Raw genomic sequence first — 22,339 nt, 5'->3', positions numbered from 1 at the left:
GCCACCGATATTCGGCGACAGTCGCCTCCAGCCTCCATTGCCGGGCCCTTTTAGCCAGCTCCTTCCGTGTTGGTTTGGAAGGAGCATCTATATGAAGAAAGAAAGACATAGTCTGTAACCAATGCTCTTTAAGATTAACACAAAATGATTCAGCAGAAAGTTGTGTCACAGTAGAACTAGCAACTTGCAAGCGCAGTACATAACTATTGTGGCCAGTATCTATCTAACCTCCCACTTCTTCATCCTTGCTCTAACATTAGTGGGAGTTTAAGGAATCAATTCTACGAGCACTATGGACTCACTCCATTAGAGTCGACTATGACAGTACACCAGTCTTATTCTTCTTCTCTCTTGTTTAGCAAAATTGGTACGTTAACTTGTGCAAGCTGGCATAATGCAAGCGCAGTCAACTTGCACCCGAGAAAAACAGACGCCCGCCAAGATGAGTGAGACAGACTTGCGTTACTATACCGGTCCAGTACATGCAGGTGGTGATGCTCTTACTTTTCTATTACGGGTGGCACTGAGAATACTCTGTTACAAGGGCTACTGCTTAATTAATTTAACTTTCACCCTACAGTGCCAATGAATACTAGAAAAGGAAAATGAAGAAGATAAATAATCTGATTATCTATCACTGCACATGGTATGTATTTGCTTACATATGGGATGACTTTAGGTGCTTTGCTTTTTATTGAGTGAACAGTGATACATCCACACATGAATGACCGAGTTCTACTAAACTTATTAACAGAGGTAGTGAGTGGCCATCGTAATAGCCGGATATATGCCGTGCTTGCAATACAAACTACTGCTACTATTCATGGTAGTATTCGGACAAAATTAAAACTTCTTTTCCTTGCCTTTCTTACACTGGAACGGATGTGCGGGTGCGGTGTTACATGCTCTTCAAAGTAACACTTAGTTCATCCAGTGACCGTCTACTCTCTCTAGATACACATATGCTATCTAAGAGTCAGATAGTACCATGATCCAGGCATCCATCCATTCAAACTATATGTCAATCATTCTTCTTCATATCTCTCATCTGGACAAACCTTATGTTTTCTCACGGGAAAACAACCTTTTCATTTTATTTGGGAAACCGCAAGCCATACATCCGTGCTTGACTTGCATTTGAATTTCAACCAAAGGATATATTGCGCACACATACAGTTTCTGTTTCACCCACCAAGGCTGTTCTCCTTCCACCCATCCTTGCTTCATCCTTCACCCAGCCATGCATCATATTCCTTCCCAGCCATCTCGGGCACCAATCAAACACGTATCATTCTTCTTTGTCAGTCATCATTACTTTTAACTTGCTCGTCCTTCCACACTTACTTACACCCTTCTTTCGCTTTTCGTTCATCCTATCCATCAAGTTCATCTCAGATCTGATTTGGATTCTCAAAAAAAAATCACCGCTGAGTTGAAGTACATTTAGAGGAGGCTACTACCTGGTTGATAAAAACTTTGTTCTAAATTTGAAAGTCTTCTTAACAGTATAGTAACTTAACTGTACAACATATATACTACACCCGTGCAGAGAGCACACTCTGCAGTCTGCAATCTCAATAAGTAAGGAATATAAGAGCTTACCACTGCCCGCCACTACCGTGGCAACCCTCACAGCAGTTTCCTCCGGCACTTGCACCGCCTCCTCCCCAGAAGTGTCCTCCTCCACCTCCGCACTGGCCCCGGCACCAGATGTTCCACCTACAGCGTACATTTAAGAATGTTAGATGTCATAGACATACACCACTCACTAGTATTTTGTCTAGGAATGAAGAAATGTGAATACAGAAACCAATCTAATAATTTGTGACTGTCTACTCTAAAGTAAAAATGTCCCTTTTTCCAGGGAAGGGTGTTGTCTTGCTGCACTTTTTGGCACAACTGATGAATGCTTGCTTTTTAACACGCACCATTTTTCTCATAACAGACAGAAGCTTCACTTCTAAGAACAAGAGCAAGATCAGATCATCATCACTAGGACCGAGTGACCAACGATTCAGCACCAAAAATATAAATTAAAGTTCAAACCAGGTGATGGCTCGGCTCGCCCACAATAAATGTGTGAAATAAATCACTAAGCACTTTTCCATTTCTAATCAACCGTTTATGTTTTATGACAAACTTGATTTTTAATAAATGTTTTTACTTTTAATAAAGCTTTAAATCTTAAATAGACTCTGTGGTTTTTGGTCAAGAGTGACTGAGCAAAATGTTTTGCAATTTGCACGCATGAGTCCGTGCCTCTGACACTTCTGGACTCTGACTCCGTACTCTTGTCCTGCGTTGGATAATCATCATTGGGGATCAATCATCGATGAATTCGGAAGCTAAATGACTCTGCCACACTATCTAGTCAGTAAGGAGATTGGGGGTTCTTCAAAGTCTGTTATCACTGAGGTATGTGGAAAGTCTACCTGCGCCTATTATAATTGATAAACAATGCACTATTTAGTGTCCATAGTTCTGTTTGTGCAGATTTGTCCCTGCAACAGTAGTAGTATGGATTGTCCTCCTATCCAAACCAAAAATAAAGTAGTATTTTATTCTTTCTTGGTGGTCATTCGCATTTTATTGTTGGGAATTGTCAAAGCATAAACATTTTGAAGACTTGAAAAGACATTATGGACAATCCCAGAGGTCTGCACTCAGTTCATAGAGCTATTGATGACTAGAATGGGAGTTTCGTTTGACACCTTTTGCCAACTGTGCAATCTTAGTTAGCTACACAGACAGACTAATAAGAATAATCTAGTAATACCACAGGGAGTCATAGTAGAGGCAGGATAAGAATTTAGATAAAGTCTACAAGAAGATCAAAGACGATATAGAAAAAATCGAATGAGGAACGCTAGGAAAAAATAGGTACTCTATATTAAAATGAAAACTTACTGGGGCCAGCAAAGGAGCCCTCGCCTGACCGATCCTGGCCTTCTACAGCAGCAGCAGCAACCACCTCCTCCTCTGTCCTCTTGCCCCTGGGGGGAGCTGATGTACAACATGAAAGAAAGAAAGACCCGAAAACATGGATGATTGTTGTCAACCAAATCAAACATTTCAAAAGAACAATAACAAAATATTTTGGCGAAATAGCAAATAGACAACTATTCCACGGAATATATTGACCTATCTCATGTGGTCTACTACTATGTTAGTATTGCTTGATTTGCGGACCGTCGACTTGGAAAGTTATGTAACTCACTAAACAAAGTACTAAAAACGTTCACCTAGGACTGGCAGGCAGCAGTCCGCAGCATGCGAAGTGACATACAAACTCCATCGTGATTGCAGATCAGTGACAACACTAAAAAGTTTCCTACTACATTAACCAGTCAATAAAATACTCAAACTATCAATCCACCACCACTATTTCTTCTTATTGCCAGGTGTACAAAGGAAGGACTGGACTTGAGTCTGTAGGGGCAGATTTACAAGCCCCTTGCGGCTCTTTTGCTCCGTTGTTGCGTGACTTTTGTGACGCAGCGGCAGAACAAAAGAGGCGCCATGGTGCGGCGTATATTAACAACGTGACGCATATGGGAGATGCATCACGTTGTAAAGCCCTGCGCCATCAGGGGGCGTTCCGGCGAAGGGAGGGCGTTCCTGCGCAGGAACGCATCCTAAAAGTGGCTGAGGGAAATCTACAAGATTTCAATCAGTCACTTTTAGGACAATGATGCGTCACTCAAACCCTGCGCCTGCTTGAAGCAGACGTACGGCTTGACGCAGCATTGGGGAGATAGGGCACCCCAGAGCATTGCTGGAGCTGCGCCATCGTTGCGACGCAACTCCAGCAATGCGCCGCCTTTACGGCACAGATGCGTAATGCTTCGGTGACGTTTTGGGCCCATGGTGCGCCACATTGTAAATACGGCGCACCATGGGTGGTGGTGGCGTGGCGCACAATTACTGGCGCATCCCTGCTACTTTGCTATTTGATGAGGGAAGTCCTTCTCTGTTAACTGACCTACTCCCGTCTGAATGCTCAGAGTTTGAGGACGAGCTCTTCTTCCCTGACACCGAGACCTGAAACTGAGTCAGTGAATCACTAACTTTCTTTTTCGTCCTTATTCACTTTTATTCCTGTGTGTCTGTCTTTCTTTGTTTTGCAAAATCTATATAAAAAAAACTTTAATCACCTAATCACAAAAACAAGCCCATCAGCAGAATTGTCTTCACTTATTTGCTCATTGATTTGAAGGTGCCGCAGTCTGCATTCCTCAGGTTCACAAGTTCACAAGAACATGCTCCTCTATCCTCCTCCTCCAGACTCCTATTTCCCTCAAAGCAGATGGCTGGATTACGGCCAATGAAGAAAGACTCTGCACTTGTGGGGGTGTTCTACTTCTTTGCGGGTGAGTTGACGGGTCTGGGGCATTGCTGTGAAGGTCTAATACCGGATAAAAGTGATTTGGAGAAAATCAGAGGTGAAAAAGTATATTGCGTTTTTGCTCACTTGCCTGTCTTTGGGGTGCTGTTTGGGGGGCTTCCAGGTTTTTGGGGGTGGGTTTTGGGGTCTGGGAGCACTGCTGCCACAGTCTAATATTGATTGCATTTGTTTTTCAGAAAATCCGCAGTGGAAAAGGGGAGTTAGGGCCTAGCTGAAGAGCTCATTTGGACTGCATTCCAGATAGGCCCAAAGTTTCCTAAGTGTGGCTTTTCCCGGTTTTGCTTTTCGGCTTTTTTGGGGGGTGAAACTTGTTTTTGCCCCCCGGGTTCACGGGTCTGGGGGCCTTGCTTGGAAGGTGTAATACCGGCTAAAAGTGGTTTGGAGAAAATCGGAGCAGAAAAAGTTTTTGCGCTTTTGATCACTTGCCTGTCTTTGGGGTGCTTTTTGGGGGGCTTTCAGGTTGTTGGGGGTGGGTTTTGGGGTCTGTGAGCACTGCTGGCATATTCTAATGTTGATTGCATTTGTTTTACAGGAAATCCATGGTGGAAAAGGGGAGTTGGGGCCTAGCTGCAGAGTGCATTTGGACTGAATTCCAGGTAGGCCCAAAGTTTTCTAAGTGTGGCTTTTCCTGGGTTTTGCCTTTTGGCTTGTTGGGGGTGTTAAACTTGTTTTTGCCCGGGTTGACAGTTCTGGGGCCATTGCTGGGAAGGTCTAATACCCGAAAGAAAGTGTTTTGGAGACAATCCCTGGGGAAAAAGTTTTTGCATTTTCTGAGATTTCGCTCACTCTACCGTTTTCGGGGGGCTGTTTGTGGGGGTTCCTGGTGTTTGTGGGGGGGTTTGCGAGTCTTGGAGCAATGCTGGGTATGGATACTTTTGCTTGCTTGCAAGTGGTTTGAATACAATCCATGGTGGGTAAGGGGGGATTTGGGCCTACTTTACTTTCAAAGTACGTTTTGTCACCATTTTCTACTAGGCCTCTGACAGGTAGCAGTATCGCACATTTTTTGAGATCTGATTGGGGGTCTTCTACATTTTTGCGACTGGGTTTAGTAAGGGTCTGGGAGCACTGCTGGGAAGGTCTATTTTTATTCTAAAACACAGTTTACAGTACACCTAGCTTGAGGGGAAAAAATCCGCTAAATTAATTTGCCCATACTTATTTATCCTTCAAAAGGAGACTCAGGCAGAGTACGCACTTTCAAAAATATTGCACTGTCTATTAGGAAACTCAAAGTGTGACTTTTTGCACTACACAGCGTACATACCTTATGTTTATTTGTCAGTGGTGTTCTAATATCACTTCCGGTTTTCCATCAATAATTACAGGCCGGATTTCAGCCTGTGCAATGGGAAAAAAAGGATGAAGTCAGGCTTCACATTAGCGAGCCGCAATTCAGCATCCGCCAGGCAGGCAGTGGACAGGGTGTCTTCTGGTCACCAACATTGATGGACGGAGCGTCAGATGGAATGGAGGAGTCCCGCTAATAAGAGGAATGGTTGGATGCATGCAACCTCCCAAATTCAACAGGACAACTACAACAACATACAGATACAGTATCCGTTCTTTTCTAATTATCTTTTAAGTAATGTTATTGCTGTGAACTTCTATGAGTGTGACTCTGCATTTCTTTGATCTCTGCTTCTAAATTCATCCCTACAGCCATTGTATAGGTTTTACTTCTGCTATTTTTCAAACCTAATTTAATGTACGAAGTGTTTCTCTGAGTGCAGAGATAGGCAAGTGAAAACGCATAATTACTGCAGCCCTGTATTGTCGCATTCTTTCATTCACGGTTGTCTAAAGTACTACTTACTTTTCAGTAACCATGCATGCAGTAGTGCATGCACTTCCTTTATGTCACTTAAAAGATTTATGGATAGCTTTGTACCCAAAGATTTGTTTATCTTCAATTATTGTTTGTCCATGCTGTGCTTTTTTTTCTTCTCTCAACAAAACTTTCCCAAAAACCCCCATTCCCATCCATTTTCCAAACCCTAACCCTCTCTCCCCGGGCTGTGTGGTTTTGATTGATGTGTGACTAAATGACAGCAATAATTCCACACACTTGCTGGGGAAGATAAGGTCATAGCAATAGGCTGATGAAGGAATCCGAGGATATATTCTTACTCAGCTTGACACAGACCCATGACTATTGGCAAATGAAAGCAGATTTTCATGTGCGCCATCAACTTGATTGCTCATCAAGAACATCCTCCTCCTAGGCGTGGCAAATGATTACGCTGCTGTGTCCTTCACCTTCAGTACTATTTCTTGTAGTAGTAGCCAATGTCGAAGAAATTCAACGCAAGTAGTAGTTATACTTTCAATACTTTACCATTTGTTAGGCTACATTGTGGCACTGTTCTAGTGTACTGTCATCTGCTATATTCTCTATCGTACCGTTCTAATGCTACGGTAAGGACAAACAAGGTTTCATTTTCTTTTTTTTCAGATGCTGCAACTGCCACTGTGTAACACCACTAGTACCACCGCAATGATGACATTTCATCCGCCCAGGATTGCCAACCTTAATCGCCATTTTCCGTGCAGCCAGCCCTGTACCTAGCCCTATTTCCAAACGCAAATTACAGGTAAGATAAGCATTTGGGGGGAGGTAGTATAATGGAGTATTAGGAGAGACGAGAGACTGACGGTCCTAGGACTATTGAATTCACTTACTCTGTGAGAGGCACTTAGTTTTGAAAACATTTGGGCAACTACTTACACAACTTGAATCAAGATGCCACTTAAGTTTCAGGAAAACAAACTTACTGTTAAACCCCCACCCACCAGTCTCAAAAGCAGTAAAAAACACGTATGCTAAGATAAAGTTTAAAGTATATTTATATCCCTAACATAAATAATCTCCCGCAAGACCCAACCCACCCCCCCCTCCCGAACCCCAACGAATGTCCGTGAAAACTAAGTCCAAAAAAGTAGAAAACCCAACTCCCAATTCCCACCCCCCAGAAGTCTTTAAAAAAGGGGCAAGGGACAGTCTCCTCCTACTGCTGGCTGCTGTTGACTTTTCGGGCCAAGTCGGCATGCTCCTTGCGGAGGGTCTCGAGCAGGGTTTTGGTGTTGAGCAGCTCCTGCTCGAGGTAGGACACCCTGAGTGAAAGGCGGTGCAACCTTTTTTTGGTACTGCTGTGGGGGGCAGCTGATTTTTTTGCTGCTCGGCGGTGGCGGGTGGCTGCGGTACACCGGATCCGTACCGCTGGAGACCTGCTGCGCTGACTGGCTGACCCAGGGAGCGCGGAGGAGGATGCAGCTGTACCGGTCGATGTTGTGGTCGACTGTGTGTCCCCCTCCTCCTGGGCCACCAGCCACCGATATTCGGCGACAGTCGCCTCCAGCCTCCATTGCCGGGCCCTTTTAGCCAGCTCCTTCCGTGTTGGTTTGGAAGGAGCATCTATATGAAGAAAGAAAGACATAGTCTGTAACCAATGCTCTTTAAGATTAACACAAAATGATTCAGCAGAAAGTTGTGTCACAGTAGAACTAGCAACTTGCAAGCGCAGTACATAACTATTGTGGCCAGTATCTATCTAACCTCCCACTTCTTCATCCTTGCTCTAACATTAGTGGGAGTTTAAGGAATCAATTCTACGAGCACTATGGACTCACTCCATTAGAGTCGACTATGACAGTACACCAGTCTTATTCTTCTTCTCTCTTGTTTAGCAAAATTGGTACGTTAACTTGTGCAAGCCGGCATAATGCAAGCGCAGTCAACTTGCACCCGAGAAAAACAGACGCCCGCCAAGATGAGTGAGACAGACTTGCGTTACTATACCGGTCCAGTACATGCAGGTGGTGATGCTCTTACTTTTCTATTACGGGTGGCACTGAGAATACTCTGTTACAAGGGCTACTGCTTAATTAATTTAACTTTCACCCTACAGTGCCAATGAATACTAGAAAAGGAAAATGAAGAAGATAAATAATCTGATTATCTATCACTGCACATGGTATGTATTTGCTTACATATGGGATGACTTTAGGTGCTTTGCTTTTTATTGAGTGAACAGTGATACATCCACACATGAATGACCGAGTTCTACTAAACTTATTAACAGAGGTAGTGAGTGGCCATTGTAATAGCCGGATATATGCCGTGCTTGCAATACAAACTACTGCTACTATTCATGGTAGTATTCGGACAAAATTAAAACTTCTTTTCCTTGCCTTTCTTACACTGGAACGGATGTGCGGGTGCGGTGTTACATGCTCTTCAAAGTAACACTTAGTTCATCCAGTGACCGTCTACTCTCTCTAGATACACATATGCTATCTAAGAGTCAGATAGTACCATGATCCAGGCATCCATCCATTCAAACTATATGTCAATCATTCTTCTTCATATCTCTCATCTGGACAAACCTTATGTTTTCTCACGGGAAAACAACCTTTTCATTTTATTTGGGAAACCGCAAGCCATACATCCGTGCTTGACTTGCATTTGAATTTCAACCAAAGGATATATTGCGCACACATACAGTTTCTGTTTCACCCACCAAGGCTGTTCTCCTTCCACCCATCCTTGCTTCATCCTTCACCCAGCCATGCATCATATTCCTTCCCAGCCATCTCGGGCACCAATCAAACACGTATCATTCTTCTTTGTCAGTCATCATTACTTTTAACTTGCTCGTCCTTCCACACTTACTTACACCCTTCTTTCGCTTTTCGTTCATCCTATCCATCAAGTTCATCTCAGATCTGATTTGGATTCTCAAAAAAAAATCACCGCTGAGTTGAAGTACATTTAGAGGAGGCTACTACCTGGTTGATAAAAACTTTGTTCTAAATTTGAAAGTCTTCTTAACAGTATAGTAACTTAACTGTACAACATATATACTACACCCGTGCAGATAGCACACTCTGCAGTCTGCAATCTCAATAAGTAAGGAATATAAGAGCTTACCACTGCCCGCCACTACCGTGGCAACCCTCACAGCAGTTTCCTCCGGCACTTGCACCGCCTCCTCCCCAGAAGTGTCCTCCTCCACCTCCGCGCTGGCCCCGGCACCAGATGTTCCACCTACAGCGTACATTTAAGAATGTTAGATGTCATAGACATACACCACTCACTAGTATTTTGTCTAGGAATGAAGAAATGTGAATACAGAAACCAATCTAATAATTTGTGACTGTCTACTCTAAAGTAAAAATGTCCCTTTTTCCAGGGAAGGGTGTTGTCTTGCTGCACTTTTTGGCACAACTGATGAATGCTTGCTTTTTAACACGCACCATTTTTCTCATAACAGACAGAAGCTTCACTTCTAAGAACAAGAGCAAGATCAGATCATCATCACTAGGACGGAGTGACCAACGATTCAGCACCAAAAATATAAATTAAAGTTCAAACCAGGTGATGGCTCGGCTCGCCCACAATAAATGTGTGAAATAAATCACTAAGCACTTTTCCATTTCTAATCAACCGTTTATGTTTTATGACAAACTTGATTTTTAATAAATGTTTTTACTTTTAATAAAGCTTTAAATCTTAAATAGACTCTGTGGTTTTTGGTCAAGAGTGACTGAGCAAAATGTTTTGCAATTTGCACGCATGAGTCCGTGCCTCTGACACTTCTGGACTCTGACTCCGTACTCTTGTCCTGCGTTGGATAATCATCATTGGGGATCAATCATCGATGAATTCGGAAGCTAAATGACTCTGCCACACTATCTAGTCAGTAAGGAGATTGGGGGTTCTTCAAAGTCTGTTATCACTGAGGTATGTGGAAAGTCTACCTGCGCCTATTATAATTGATAAACAATGCACTATTTAGTGTCCATAGTTCTGTTTGTGCAGATTTGTCCCTGCAACAGTAGTAGTATGGATTGTCCTCCTATCCAAACCAAAAATAAAGTAGTATTTTATTCTTTCTTGGTGGTCATTCGCATTTTATTGTTGGGAATTGTCAAAGCATAAACATTTTGAAGACTTGAAAAGACATTATGGACAATCCCAGAGGTCTGCACTCAGTTCATAGAGCTATTGATGACTAGAATGGGAGTTTCGTTTGACACCTTTTGCCAACTGTGCAATCTTAGTTAGCTACACAGACAGACTAATAAGAATAATCTAGTAATACCACAGGGAGTCATAGTAGAGGCAGGATAAGAATTTAGATAAAGTCTACAAGAAGATCAAAGACGATATAGAAAAAATCGAATGCGAACGCTAGGAAAAAATAGGTACTCTATATTAAAATGAAAACTTACTGGGGCCAGCAAAGGAGCCCTCGCCTGACCGATCCTGGCCTTCTACAGCAGCAGCAGCAACCACCTCCTCCTCTGTCCTCTTGCCCCTGGGGGGAGCTGATGTACAACATGAAAGAAAGAAAGACCCGAAAACATGGATGATTGTTGTCAACCAAATCAAACATTTCAAAAGAACAATAACAAAATATTTTGGCGAAATAGCAAATAGACAACTATTCCACGGAATATATTGACCTATCTCATGTGGTCTACTACGATGTTAGTATTGCTTGATTTGCGGACCGTCGACTTGGAAAGTTATGTAACTCACTAAACAAAGTACTAAAAACGTTCACCTAGGACTGGCAGGCAGCAGTCCGCAGCACGCGAAGTGACATACAAACTCCATCGTGATTGCAGATCAGTGACAACACTAAAAAGTTTCCTACTACATTAACCAGTCAATAAAATACTCAAACTATCAATCCACCACCACTATTTCTTCTTATTGCCAGGTGTACAAAGGAAGGACTGGACTTGAGTCTGTAGGGGCAGATTTACAAGCCCCTTGCGGCTCTTTTGCTCCGTTGTTGCGTGACTTTTGTGACGCAGCGGCAGAACAAAAGAGGCGCCATGGTGCGGCGTATATTAACAACGTGACGCATATGGGAGATGCATCACGTTGTAAAGCCCTGCGCCATCAGGGGGCGTTCCGGCGAAGGGAGGGCGTTCCTGCGCAGGAACGCATCCTAAAAGTGGCTGAGGGAAATCTACAAGATTTCAATCAGTCACTTTTAGGACAATGATGCGTCACTCAAACCCTGCGCCTGCTTGAAGCAGACGTACGGCTTGACGCAGCATTGGGGAGATAGGGCACCCCAGAGCATTGCTGGAGCTGCGCCATCGTTGCGACGCAACTCCAGCAATGCGCCGCCTTTACGGCACAGATGCGTAACGCTTCGGTGACGTTTTGGGCCCATGGTGCGCCACATTGTAAATACGGCGCACCATGGGTGGTGGTGGCGTGGCGCACAATTACTGGCGCATCCCTGCTACTTTGCAGGGATGCGCCGGTAATTGCAAATCTGCCCCTTAGTGTCTAGCATTACGCAGTTCTGTAAACTACACTCAATACATAATTTCTCAGGCCAATGAAATGAACACAAAATCGAAAACAAATATGCATAGTAGCTACGCTACTGAGAAGGAGAGCAGTGCACCTGAAATGCACAGAAGATTTTGAAATATAATTTACCTACAATGTAATCTGCAGCATTATTGCTCTTGATAAAAAACAAAAATTTGCAATATAATAACACACAGAGCAGGAGAAAACAGAGTAGTGATGAAATAGCTACTACTACTCACCAAACCCGGGGATCTCGACGCCGAGCAGGTCGAGCAAGTCGCGTTCCCGGTCCAGGAGATCCGTCCAACGGTGGGTGTACTGGTTGTAGGTGCGCCGGACCCGAGAGTGTTGATACATGGCCCGGCACACCTTCTCCCACCGCTTCCGGCGCTCCCGGAGCCCGTAGCCGCTTGCGATCTTGCCGCCTGCCGCGATGGTCCTGGGGAGGCGGCGCTGTACAAAGTACACCAGTGCGGCCACCTCCTCCGCGCTAAAGATCTCCCGTGGCATCACTAGCTCCCTCCTCAAACGCCCACACGGGAGCCGGGCACGGGGTGCGGGACCCTTCCCCTTCGCGGGCTGCTTCCCAGCTCCCTTTACCATGGTCTGGGCAGAAATGAAGGTAAATAATAAATAAGAAATAGAATAGGGAAGAAGAAAAGAAAGGAGTTTAAAAAAGTAGTTTAAAATTAACCAAAAGTAGCAGAAAACACAAAAATATAGAGCTAGAAAAATAGAGGGATAGATAATAAGTAAAATAGATCAAAAAAACTTCAAACAAGCAAAGGATGGCAGAGATTGAGACAGGATACAGAAAGGATGCCCAGAACCATAGCAATGAATGAAAAACAAGATGGCCGCACCTGTTCACGACCGCGTGGGTAAGTTCGCGCGAGATTTCCCCCGCGATCACACGTGAACTTGTACTAGCGAGCCACACACTTTGCGAGATTACACATAGTGCCCGGAAACGGAAATACGTCACGCAAACAAGATGGCCGCACCCATGTACGACCGCTAGGGTAACTTCGCTTCGTTGCGCTACAAGCGGCTCGCGAAAATGCAAAAAACCACGGGAACTAACACGCCGCAAAAAACAAATCGCATATCCGCGGCTTCCGAATTCGATCTCGCGCAAATTCACGCCCCGCGAATCACACGAAATTGCAGAAAAACGATTTTTGCAAAACTGAAAGCACTCAGCAGGTGCAAAAGTTCAAGCTCATCATTAGTAACCATTCCCTGTAGTGCTTCCTGAGGGGCCCCTCCAGAGTTCAGTTGCCTACTTGCAACTATTCTATGACCCTGCTCTGACCGTCACAGCAGGGTCAGCGAATAGCTACAAGTATGCCACAAAGGACCTGTTAAAAAAATTACAGTGCTACAGAAAGCAATTACAGATAAGGAAGCAGGTGCCAGACTGGAAGTTCAAATTCAGTGACACATAATCAGCCCCTAATTCATTCATGTCAGTTGAGGCAGGGCAGGTGTGCTAACGAATTTTGCAAAACTGAAAGCACTTAGCAGGTGCAAAAAAAGTTCAAGCTCATCATTAATCAGGAAGCACTTACAGCTAAGGAAGCAGGTGCCGGCTCAAATTCAGTGACACATTAATCAGCCCCAAATTAATTCATGTCAGTTGAGGCAGGGCAGGTGTGCTTTTCCCCCCATAATCTACAGTGATGAACCAGAGGGTGGCAGTGATGAACCAGAGGTGGCATGGGTGAACCAGAGGTTGGCAGTGGTGAAACAGAGGGTGGCAGTGGTGAAACAGAGGGTGCTGTGATGAACCAGACGTAGAAACAACATGGTCGCGACCGTTGCGACCCGACAAGTAAGTTCGCATTTGCGAACTGGTAAAAAACCCTCGCGAACTGGCAGAAACCCTTGCAAACACAAAAAAAATAATCCGCAAATTCACGAAAGTTCGCGAATTTTGTGGATTGCGAATCCGTAAATACGCAATTTAGCAAATTGCAAATTTGCAAAATTCGCCCATACCTCACCTTCTAGCCCTTTATAATGAGATAGCACAGAAGGGTGCCTTTCATTCGGAGATAGCCGCTGCTACAATCGTGGTACTCAAGAAGACACAGCCCCCCTTGACCGCCTTTCTCGACTATTGTTCAGTATTAACGGTGAGGTCAAGATCTTTGCCACGCTTCTGGCCACCCGGCATAAGCAAGTCCCTGATGTCCTCATATATCCAGATCACTGCAGCTTCATGCCTACCTGCACTATGAGGCACCGCCTTCGGCATTTCCACATAGACCTTGACCACAGTAATTTCCTTCCTTCCATCCAGCCTTGCCTGCTATTAATTGATTTCAAAAAGACCTTCATCATTGTGGATGGGGGATATTTGGGCCACGTGTTGCCTCGGGCTGCGTTTGGACCCTGTTTCTGTGAGATGGTCAGGGCACTGTGCTCTAATCCCACAGCACAGGTTCAGATTAACAGTGTGCTTTCCAGCACCTTTTTCACCAGGATGGGGACCAGGCAAGGATGCCCCTGTCTCCTGGTTTCTTCGTACTGGCAATCAAACCATTGATGTGCCTCCTTCATGGTAATTCGGATACGTGAATGGAAATGGAGCACTTGTCAAGAGGACCACATAGCCCTCTATGCGGGCGACGTCCTTCTCTACCTTACAGATCCTGTGGTAAGCATACCTCCAGTGTTTCAGGGATGCGTCTGTCCTCTGAGTGAATCCCTCTAAATTGATGTTAGTGACTCTAGCTCCAACCTCAGCCTGTTTTGTTTGGCAAGATAATATCCCCATACGCTGGCTTAGTTTTAAATACCTGGGTGTTTGGTTGGCATTCCACCTTGAGCTTACCGGGTTCCTCAACCTCAGGCCTTTGACGTGGAAGACCAAAGAGGACTTTGCCAAATGGCAATCCCTTCCTTTGAGTGTGATCATCTTGTATAAGATGATGATCCTGCCGAGATGTCTTTATATCGTCCAGAATTGCCCGATCTCCATTCCGCGAATCTAGTTTGATTCTCCATAGGGTTATGACCTTTTTCTGGCATGGCTTCAGACACTTTCTCGCTCTTGTCCATTTCCAACGTTTACCTTACAATTGGGGCTTAGGAATGGCAAATTGATACCTTTTTTACCTTGCCTTCAAAATTCTGGTGATAAATGACAGGTTTAACAGCAGTTGGTCGGACCATTCGTACAGACTGGAACTATCGCTTTTGGGGTTCCCCCAAATGATGGCCATGCTCTATGGATCCACAATCCTCGGTGCCACTCCTCCGGTGACCAGTGTGTTTTTCTCACATGGAGAGCTGCACTCCGTCATAGTTATTGAATTACCACACTTATGCAACAGAGCATAACCTATCTGACATGGTGCACAAAAAGCACCACTATCAGCATTGTTTTTTTCCCAGTGGTGGCTGGAGGGGGAGATACAAAATACAACCGAAAAACACTTACCTTTTTGTGGCTTCCTCTGTCGTTCCTCAAGGGTTGGAACCAGGAAGCAAGCAGGCTCCCATCCCTAAGCCAATCACAATGCTGAAATGCAGCATTGTTATTGGTCTGAGCACTGGTTTGATGCTCAGACGGGGAATGAAAGGCTGGCCATGTTCATCACCAGGCTGGGAACTTGCAACGTGCGCATAACTGTTTGGCCAGCCCTCTTGGGCGGGCCAAACATTTATGCGCTCTTGGAGTATGCAAACCACTCCTCCCCCTGTGCCCCTAACCCCACACCAAACATACAAAAAATACAATTATAATATTAATAACTATGTTATCACTTTATGTTTCCTGCTCTGAGAGCAGTGAGGCGAGGGTCCTCCTGATTTACCGGATTAGCCGCCCTGTTTTTTCCCCACCAAAGAACATTCTGTGGCTTTGGGGTGGTGGCTCAGACATTGTAACCATCGTGCAGCTCAGGATATCTGACTTCTGGGCAGAAACCACAGACCACACTGATAGTGCCCTGATGAACTGGCGGAATCACCTGGTATGGGTTTCAATAGTGGTGGTACTGCCTACGGGATCAGTGAATCCTTTACCATTCGCCCTTATTCACCTTTCGCGAATCTCGGGTTGCATATGTTATTCTATTTCTCCACAAACCGTTGTGATGAAAAAAATAGACAATCGCACGTGCTCGCTTATTGATCAAGAGCAAGGTGACGCCACGGATTGCAACCACGCCTCGGAAGGAAACGTTGCTTCGCATTATATAGGAGGCAAGAGAAGTGAAAGGCAGTGACCGCACTGCAGAGGAAGCGCCAGGGAGGGCGTGTTGTTGTGCACACCAACATCTTTGCCACGGTAACCGGGTAAGTTATCATCGCATCTTCTTCACGGTCCATATTTTTGAGATCTTAAGGTAGATCAAGCCTTAGGATGTTTAAAACTGCACGATATGGGTACCAATATGTATTTTTAAATCGCGTGTTTACATATATCAGAATTTTCTACAGCGCTGTATGTACATTATAAGCAGATTGATTATTTTGAAGGAAGGTTAGCCACTTTTTATACCTTTGTTTGGATTGGTAGTGCTTTTCGTACCAACTAATAAAACTTAGCGTTGTTTTTTCCATACAGAAAGTTGTAATTGTGTCGCTTTTTACTTTAATCTCAGGCATATGAGTGCAGTTTTCGAAGCATGGCTCATGCGTGGTTACTTCAGTACTGGTTGTTACTTCATGCGCCTTCCGATAACGTGTTGGTTGCACAATAGTACGTGTTCATTTCTTCCTGTACCCTTTTAAAAAAAAAGTTAAAAAAATACATCCGTATTTCAATGTCTTATGTGGGAGTTGGTACTTGACATCTAGCTAGGCGGAATGGAAAACCCCACTTCCTCTTTACCTCTTCGCTGTCCCTTTCAAGTCGTACATTAAGATTTGGCCATGCCAATCATTTAAGCATTTGTTAAAATAAAAAAGCCTTGCAGCCATTAAAACTTGCATGCTCACTCTACTGATCGCATACTTATGTAAAACAATAAAGCAGGCTGCGGTCGGCGATGGAAACTTTTTCTTTATTGGACCCCCCGACTACCAAGAGCCTGTGCAGTGATTTATAGTGCTTTATTAAATGGCAGATTGTGTGCTATACAAGTGTCAGTTGATCGCCCAATAATGAAAACATTTTCGTCGGCACAAATAATATTATTGAGAGGTAGCTCCTGGGGAGCCGTCGCTGATGCTTATTTCTCTCACACAGAATCTTTGTGCTGAACTGAACGTGTTGAATCTTGTTGTAATGTAAGGATGCCTAGACTACTACTCTGACTTGCCAGAAGCGGTTTTGTTTTGTCTTATGGAAGCTTGCACTGCTGTTGGACATGCTGTACATATTCCGGGATCTAAGGGCGTACTGGGACAGAAAATAGACCCGGGTACCAAAATAAAAGTGCCCCTATTAGTAAATTAGATAGCTAAAATAGTGGTCCTTGTTTGTGATGTAATCCGAAAGAAGTCCAGAGGTAGTCATGAGGTAGGTAATAATTGAAAGGTTTATTTGAGCTTAGTTACAGGTCAGGTTTAGATGGTAAGTAGAAGATAGGAAGTTAAACCCCACCAGAAGCAGCATCCTTGCTGCTCAGTCCACACACGCCAACTGTCTCTCTCTTCACTTCACCAGGCACTCCATCATTCCACTAACTCATCAGGCATTCTAACATTCCACATACACATCACATTCATACTGGCTGAGCAACAGGGAATGGGTAACCAGGGAAAGGATGCATTACAAAAAATCAGGTTATAACAGTTTGCTCTTAGCAGTAGTTTTGAACTTGTGAAGACATACTGTACAAGTGTTGTGCAAGGTATGAAAGGATGCATGGATTCGAGCTTGCTGCAGGCAATGTTTGTTTTAATATCAGGAAAATTAAAAGTAACACGCATTGGCAAAGCCAATAGGTCTTGCCTATGCAAGATCTATTGGCTTTGGTAATATGTTTTAGCCATTATGTACACCAGTATGACTGCTGTTCATCATGGCTAAAAGTTAGTGGCATAACATGGGGTGGGGTAGATTAGAGTTAGGTACATTGGGGTAGAGTGAAATGGGTTAGATTGGGGTAGAGATGAGTGGGTTTGATTGGTACACCGTGGAATGGGGGAGTGCAGTAGAATGAGTGGGGTTGATTGGGGTACATTGGAGTGGGGTAGATTGGAGTGGAGGAGTTGGGTAGATTAACGTGGTAGATTGGAGTGGAGAAGATTGAATTTTGGGGAATAGGGTTGATTGGGGCGGAGTGGAGTAGCATGGAGAGGAGTAGAGTAGATTGGGGTAGATTAGAATGGGGTAGATTAGAGTGGGGTTGATTGGAGTGGGGTAGATAGGAGTAGGGCAGACCGTGGTGGATTGTGGTAGAATGTAGTGGGATATACTGGGTAGAGTTGAGTGGAGTAGATTGATGAAGAATGTAGTGGGATGGATTAGAGTAGATGTGAGTGGAGGGCCGTAGACAGTAATTGAGTTGGGTAGGTTAGAAGGAAGTGGAGTGGGGTAGATTGGGTGGAGTAAAGTCGAGTGGAATGGAATGGGGTAGATTGGGGTAGTTTGGAGTGGAGTAGATTGGTGTGGGGTAGATTGGGATAGGATGTGGTAGACTGGAGTGCAGTAGAGTGGTACATTTGGGTTAAGTGGGATAGATTGGAGTGGAGTAGATTGAGCTAGATTGGAGTGGTATGGATTGAATTGGGGTAGATTGGAGTGAAGTGGTGTACATTGGATTGGGATGGGGTATATTGGAGTGGGGTAGATCAGGGTAGTGTGGAGTGGGATATGTGGGGGGTAGATTAGAGTGTAGTGCAATAGATTTGGGAACACTGGATTTCAGTGGATTGGTAGATTCGAGTGACGTGGGGAAGATAGGAGTATGGTAGATTAGAATAGAGTAGATAGGAATGGAGAGGAGTAGATTCGAGCAGAGAGGAGTAGATTGGAGTGGAGTGAGTTATATTAGTTTATAGTGGGATAGAGTGGGTGGGGTAGATTTGAGTGGGATGTGTTGGGTGGATTATGGTAGGGTAGATTGGAGAGAAGTGGGGTGGATTGGGGTGGAGTGGGGCAGATAGAAGTGGAGTAGATTGAAGTGGAAAAGGATAGAGTGGTCTGGGGTAAGTTGCAATGGGGTGGGGTAGGTTGTAGTAGGGTAGATTGGGTTAGGGTTGGGTAAATTAGAGTGGGGTCTTTTGAGGTAGATTGTAGTGGGGTGGATTGGATGTAGTAGGGCAGTTTGTGGTGGAGTGGGGTAGGATAGATTGGAGTAGGATGGAGTGCGGTGGATTGGTGTGGAGTTGGTTAGATTTGACTGGAGTGGGATAGATTTGGGTGGCATGTGCTAGATTGTAATGAAGTGGAATGGGTAGATTGGGTAGGGTTGAATTGAGTATGGTAGATTGGGGTAGAGTGGAGAGGGTAGATTTGGGTGTAGTTGAGTTGGATAAATGTGAGTGGATTCAAAATGAGGAGGGTGTTGGATAGATTGGGGAAGAGTGGAGTGGGGTAGATTGGAATGGAGTGGTGCTTATTAGGATGGGGTGTGTTGGATTGGATATATTAGCGTTGGGCAGATTGGATTGGAGCGGGGTAGATTAGAGTGTGGTAGTTTGGGGTAGGGTAGACTGAATTTACGTTGGGGAGATTAGAGTGCAGTGGGATAGAGTGGAGTGGGGTAGAGTGGGTTGGGGTAGATTGCAGTAGGGTGGGTTGGGGTAGATTGGGGTAGAGTGGGGTTGATTGGAGTGGAGTAGATTGGAGTGGAGCAGATAGGGGTAGATTGGAGTTGGGTAGATTTAGGTGGGATATATTGGGGAGGGGTAGATTGGAGTAGGGTAGATTGAGGTGGAGTGGGCTGGGACAGATTGCAGTAGGATGGATTGGGGTGGAGTGGGGTAGATTGGAGTGAAGTAGAGTGGGGTAGATTTGGGTAGAGTGAAGTGGAGTGTGGTAAACTCAAGTAAGGTAGATTGGAGTGCAGTGGAGTAGAATTAGATTGTGGTAGATTGGCGTGGGAGAGTTTGTGGTAGATTAGAGTGGGGTAGACTATGGAGGTGTGTGGTAGATTAGAGTGGAGATTAGTTGGATAGAGCCACTCCTGTTGCCTGTGAATGTTCATGAAGTTCATTACCTCTATCCTAACAGCGAAGGATCTGAAGCCAAAGATATTAGTTTTTTCTTTTGTATTTATTCTTGTTGTGTTTTCTGTTTGCACAAAATCATGGCGTGTGCATTATAGAGTACCCAATGGTAAATCACAGCCCACGATCTGATTCTGTACAGTAACTCCTTGAGGCACCAGGAAGGTTTCCAGGCTCTTGGTCATGGCTATGCTACATTCACTTCCTCTCCTCTCTCACATGCCCCTAATGCCCAAAGACACAGCTCATGTCCCTTACTTTGAATGGCGCGCTGAGGGCGTGTAATGGTCGCACTCCGTCCGATACCCCCTCGGTGTGTACATTCAACAGGAGGGGCCATGAGTCGAGGCTAGATTATATTATGGTGGATATTTCACTCTGGCCCAAAGTGCGGGACTTTAGGGTTATCAAGAGGACAGACAGCGACCACAACGCTCTCTGCTTAAATATTGTGTGCCCTTCGCCCTTGACGGACTCATCCCCAGCTGGCCAAGGGGCTGATATGGGGGATTTGCTCCTGACCACAAACAGGCGCCGAGTTAAGTGGGGGAAGCTTGTAAATTCGGAGGAGTCAATCAAGAAATTATACGAGCTGGCGCTCCCTAGCCTCATGGAGGTGGAGACCCTTCTGAACGAACCTAGAACTGCTGATTACTGTGAGAAACTGGGAAACATCCACCAGGTTCTAGTGAGGGACTTGGCCGAGGTATTTCATCCGGAGGTCCCAATTCGAAAGAAAAGGACACCTCTTCCCACCTGGTATACCCCAGACTGCAGGGCTGCAAAATCTGACCTTATTGCAGCCATAAAAGAGGGGTCAGATAAGGCCAAAGTGCTTGACTTAAGGAACCACCATAAATCAGTGCTGGTGGCTGCAAGGACCGAGTGGGATTGGAAGTATTGGCAGGACCTCTACGATGCCCTCAAATCCAGGGACCCCCGGCAATTCTGGGCCCTTGTAAACAATGGGTCAGGGAAACTTAGTAAAGCGATTGAGCCTAATATAGCCCCTGCGGTATGGGAGTCCCATTTTGGGGCTCTTTACCTAGATGCCAGTTCCTGCTCGGCCGTGGAGATGCAATTGCCCTCGGGTGCTGAGGAGTCCGGAATGGAATTATCCCTGGGGGAAGTGGAGCTTGCCCTAGAACGTCTAGCAGTGGGGAAGGCGCCAGGCCTGGATAGGTTACCCGGGGATCTATTTAGGTATCACCCGGATATCTGGGGCCCATACCTTCTCGTCTTATTCAATGCCATTCTTGGAGGTATGGCGATCCCTGGGTCGTGGTTGGGGGCAGAGATTGTGCCCATCCACAAGAAGGGCTCTACTCTGCTCCCTTCCAACTACAGGCCTATAAGCCTTATAGACGTGCCCCAAAAGATCTTCGCGCGCCTCATTCTGGACCATCTCCTAGACTGGGTCGAGGCCAATGACATCTTAAGCCCTTTACAGGCTGGCTTCAGAAAGAACACGTCGACCATGGATCAAATCTTTCGCCTCCTTCTTCTGTACTGGAAGACGGTTACGTTAGAGGGAGGTCGATTGTACATGGTCTTCGTGGATCTGAGGTCAGCCTTTGACCTCGTCCCGAGGGGGAAGTTATGGGAGGTTCTGCAGAAGCTAGGAGTTCCCCCCCACCTCCTTAGAACCATCATTAGACTCCATGAGAACAACTTTGCGGTAGTAAGGTGTGGGAGGGATGGCAAGCCCTCGGGTAAATTCCCGGTCCGCCGAGGTGTCAGACAGGGCTGTGTTTTGGCTCCGACACTGTTCTGTCTGTACATCAACAGCGTCATTCAACATCTGGACGCTGTCGGGGACAATGATGCCCCGGTTTTGGCAGGAAGGAGGGTTCCGGCAATTATGTTTGCCGATGACACCCTCCTTCTTTCCAAATCCCCCATGGGGATTCAGAGGATCGTGGATGGTTTTGGTCACTTCTGTAGACAACATGGGTTGGAGGTGAACACGGAAAAAACTAAGTTCATGATCTTCAACCCTCCGACCAAGACCAGACCCAGCCCAAAACTCGAGGGAACCACTCTGGAAAGGGTTTCTACCTTTACATACTTGGGGGTCTCACTTCAAGAAAATCTGACTTGGGATTCCCAGGTGGCAAGATCTAGGCTGAAACTCTCCCAGCTTTCGGGCGCACTCCTGAGGGTATCTAACAAGTCCACCTTCAAGCCTGTTAGCCCGGCCTTAGAAATGTACAGGACTCAGGCGAAGGCGGCCGCCTTGTATGGCAGTGAGCTGTGGGGCCATAAAGCTGGGAAGGTCATGGCAGTGGTGGAAAATTGTTTCCTCAGACGTCTACTTGCTCTCCCGCAGGGCACACCACTCCTCCCCCTAAGACTTGACTTGGGCCTCCCGTCAATCGCAGAGGACTTGCGGGCGAAACCGGTGAAGTATTGGCATCGGTTATGGTCCACTGAGGAGCTGCATCACTATAGGCAGGACC

At 45.4% G+C, this 22,339-nt stretch overlaps 1 protein-coding gene across 2 annotated transcripts in view; it reads left to right on the top strand.

Moving 5' to 3' along the window:
• Positions 1-15,940: 15,940 nt before the first annotated feature.
• LOC144772936 (P2Y purinoceptor 8-like) overlaps positions 15,941-22,339 on the top strand; it is a 255,181-nt gene continuing 248,782 nt past the window's right edge. Inside the window, exon 1 of one of the 2 annotated variants that reach the window (XM_078657633.1) lies at positions 15,941-16,055. The gene's annotated coding sequence lies outside the window, so the exon portion shown is untranslated. The remainder of the gene's footprint in view (positions 16,056-22,339) is intronic. The other variant, XM_078657634.1, reaches the window with a different exon arrangement.

Source organism: Lissotriton helveticus, chromosome 8 (genome assembly GCF_964261635.1).
Source record: "Lissotriton helveticus chromosome 8, aLisHel1.1, whole genome shotgun sequence".
Taxonomy (NCBI): domain Eukaryota; kingdom Metazoa; phylum Chordata; class Amphibia; order Caudata; family Salamandridae; genus Lissotriton; species Lissotriton helveticus.
Note: the sequence above shows the minus strand (reverse complement) of the source record. Positions and strands in the feature narration are given on the sequence as shown.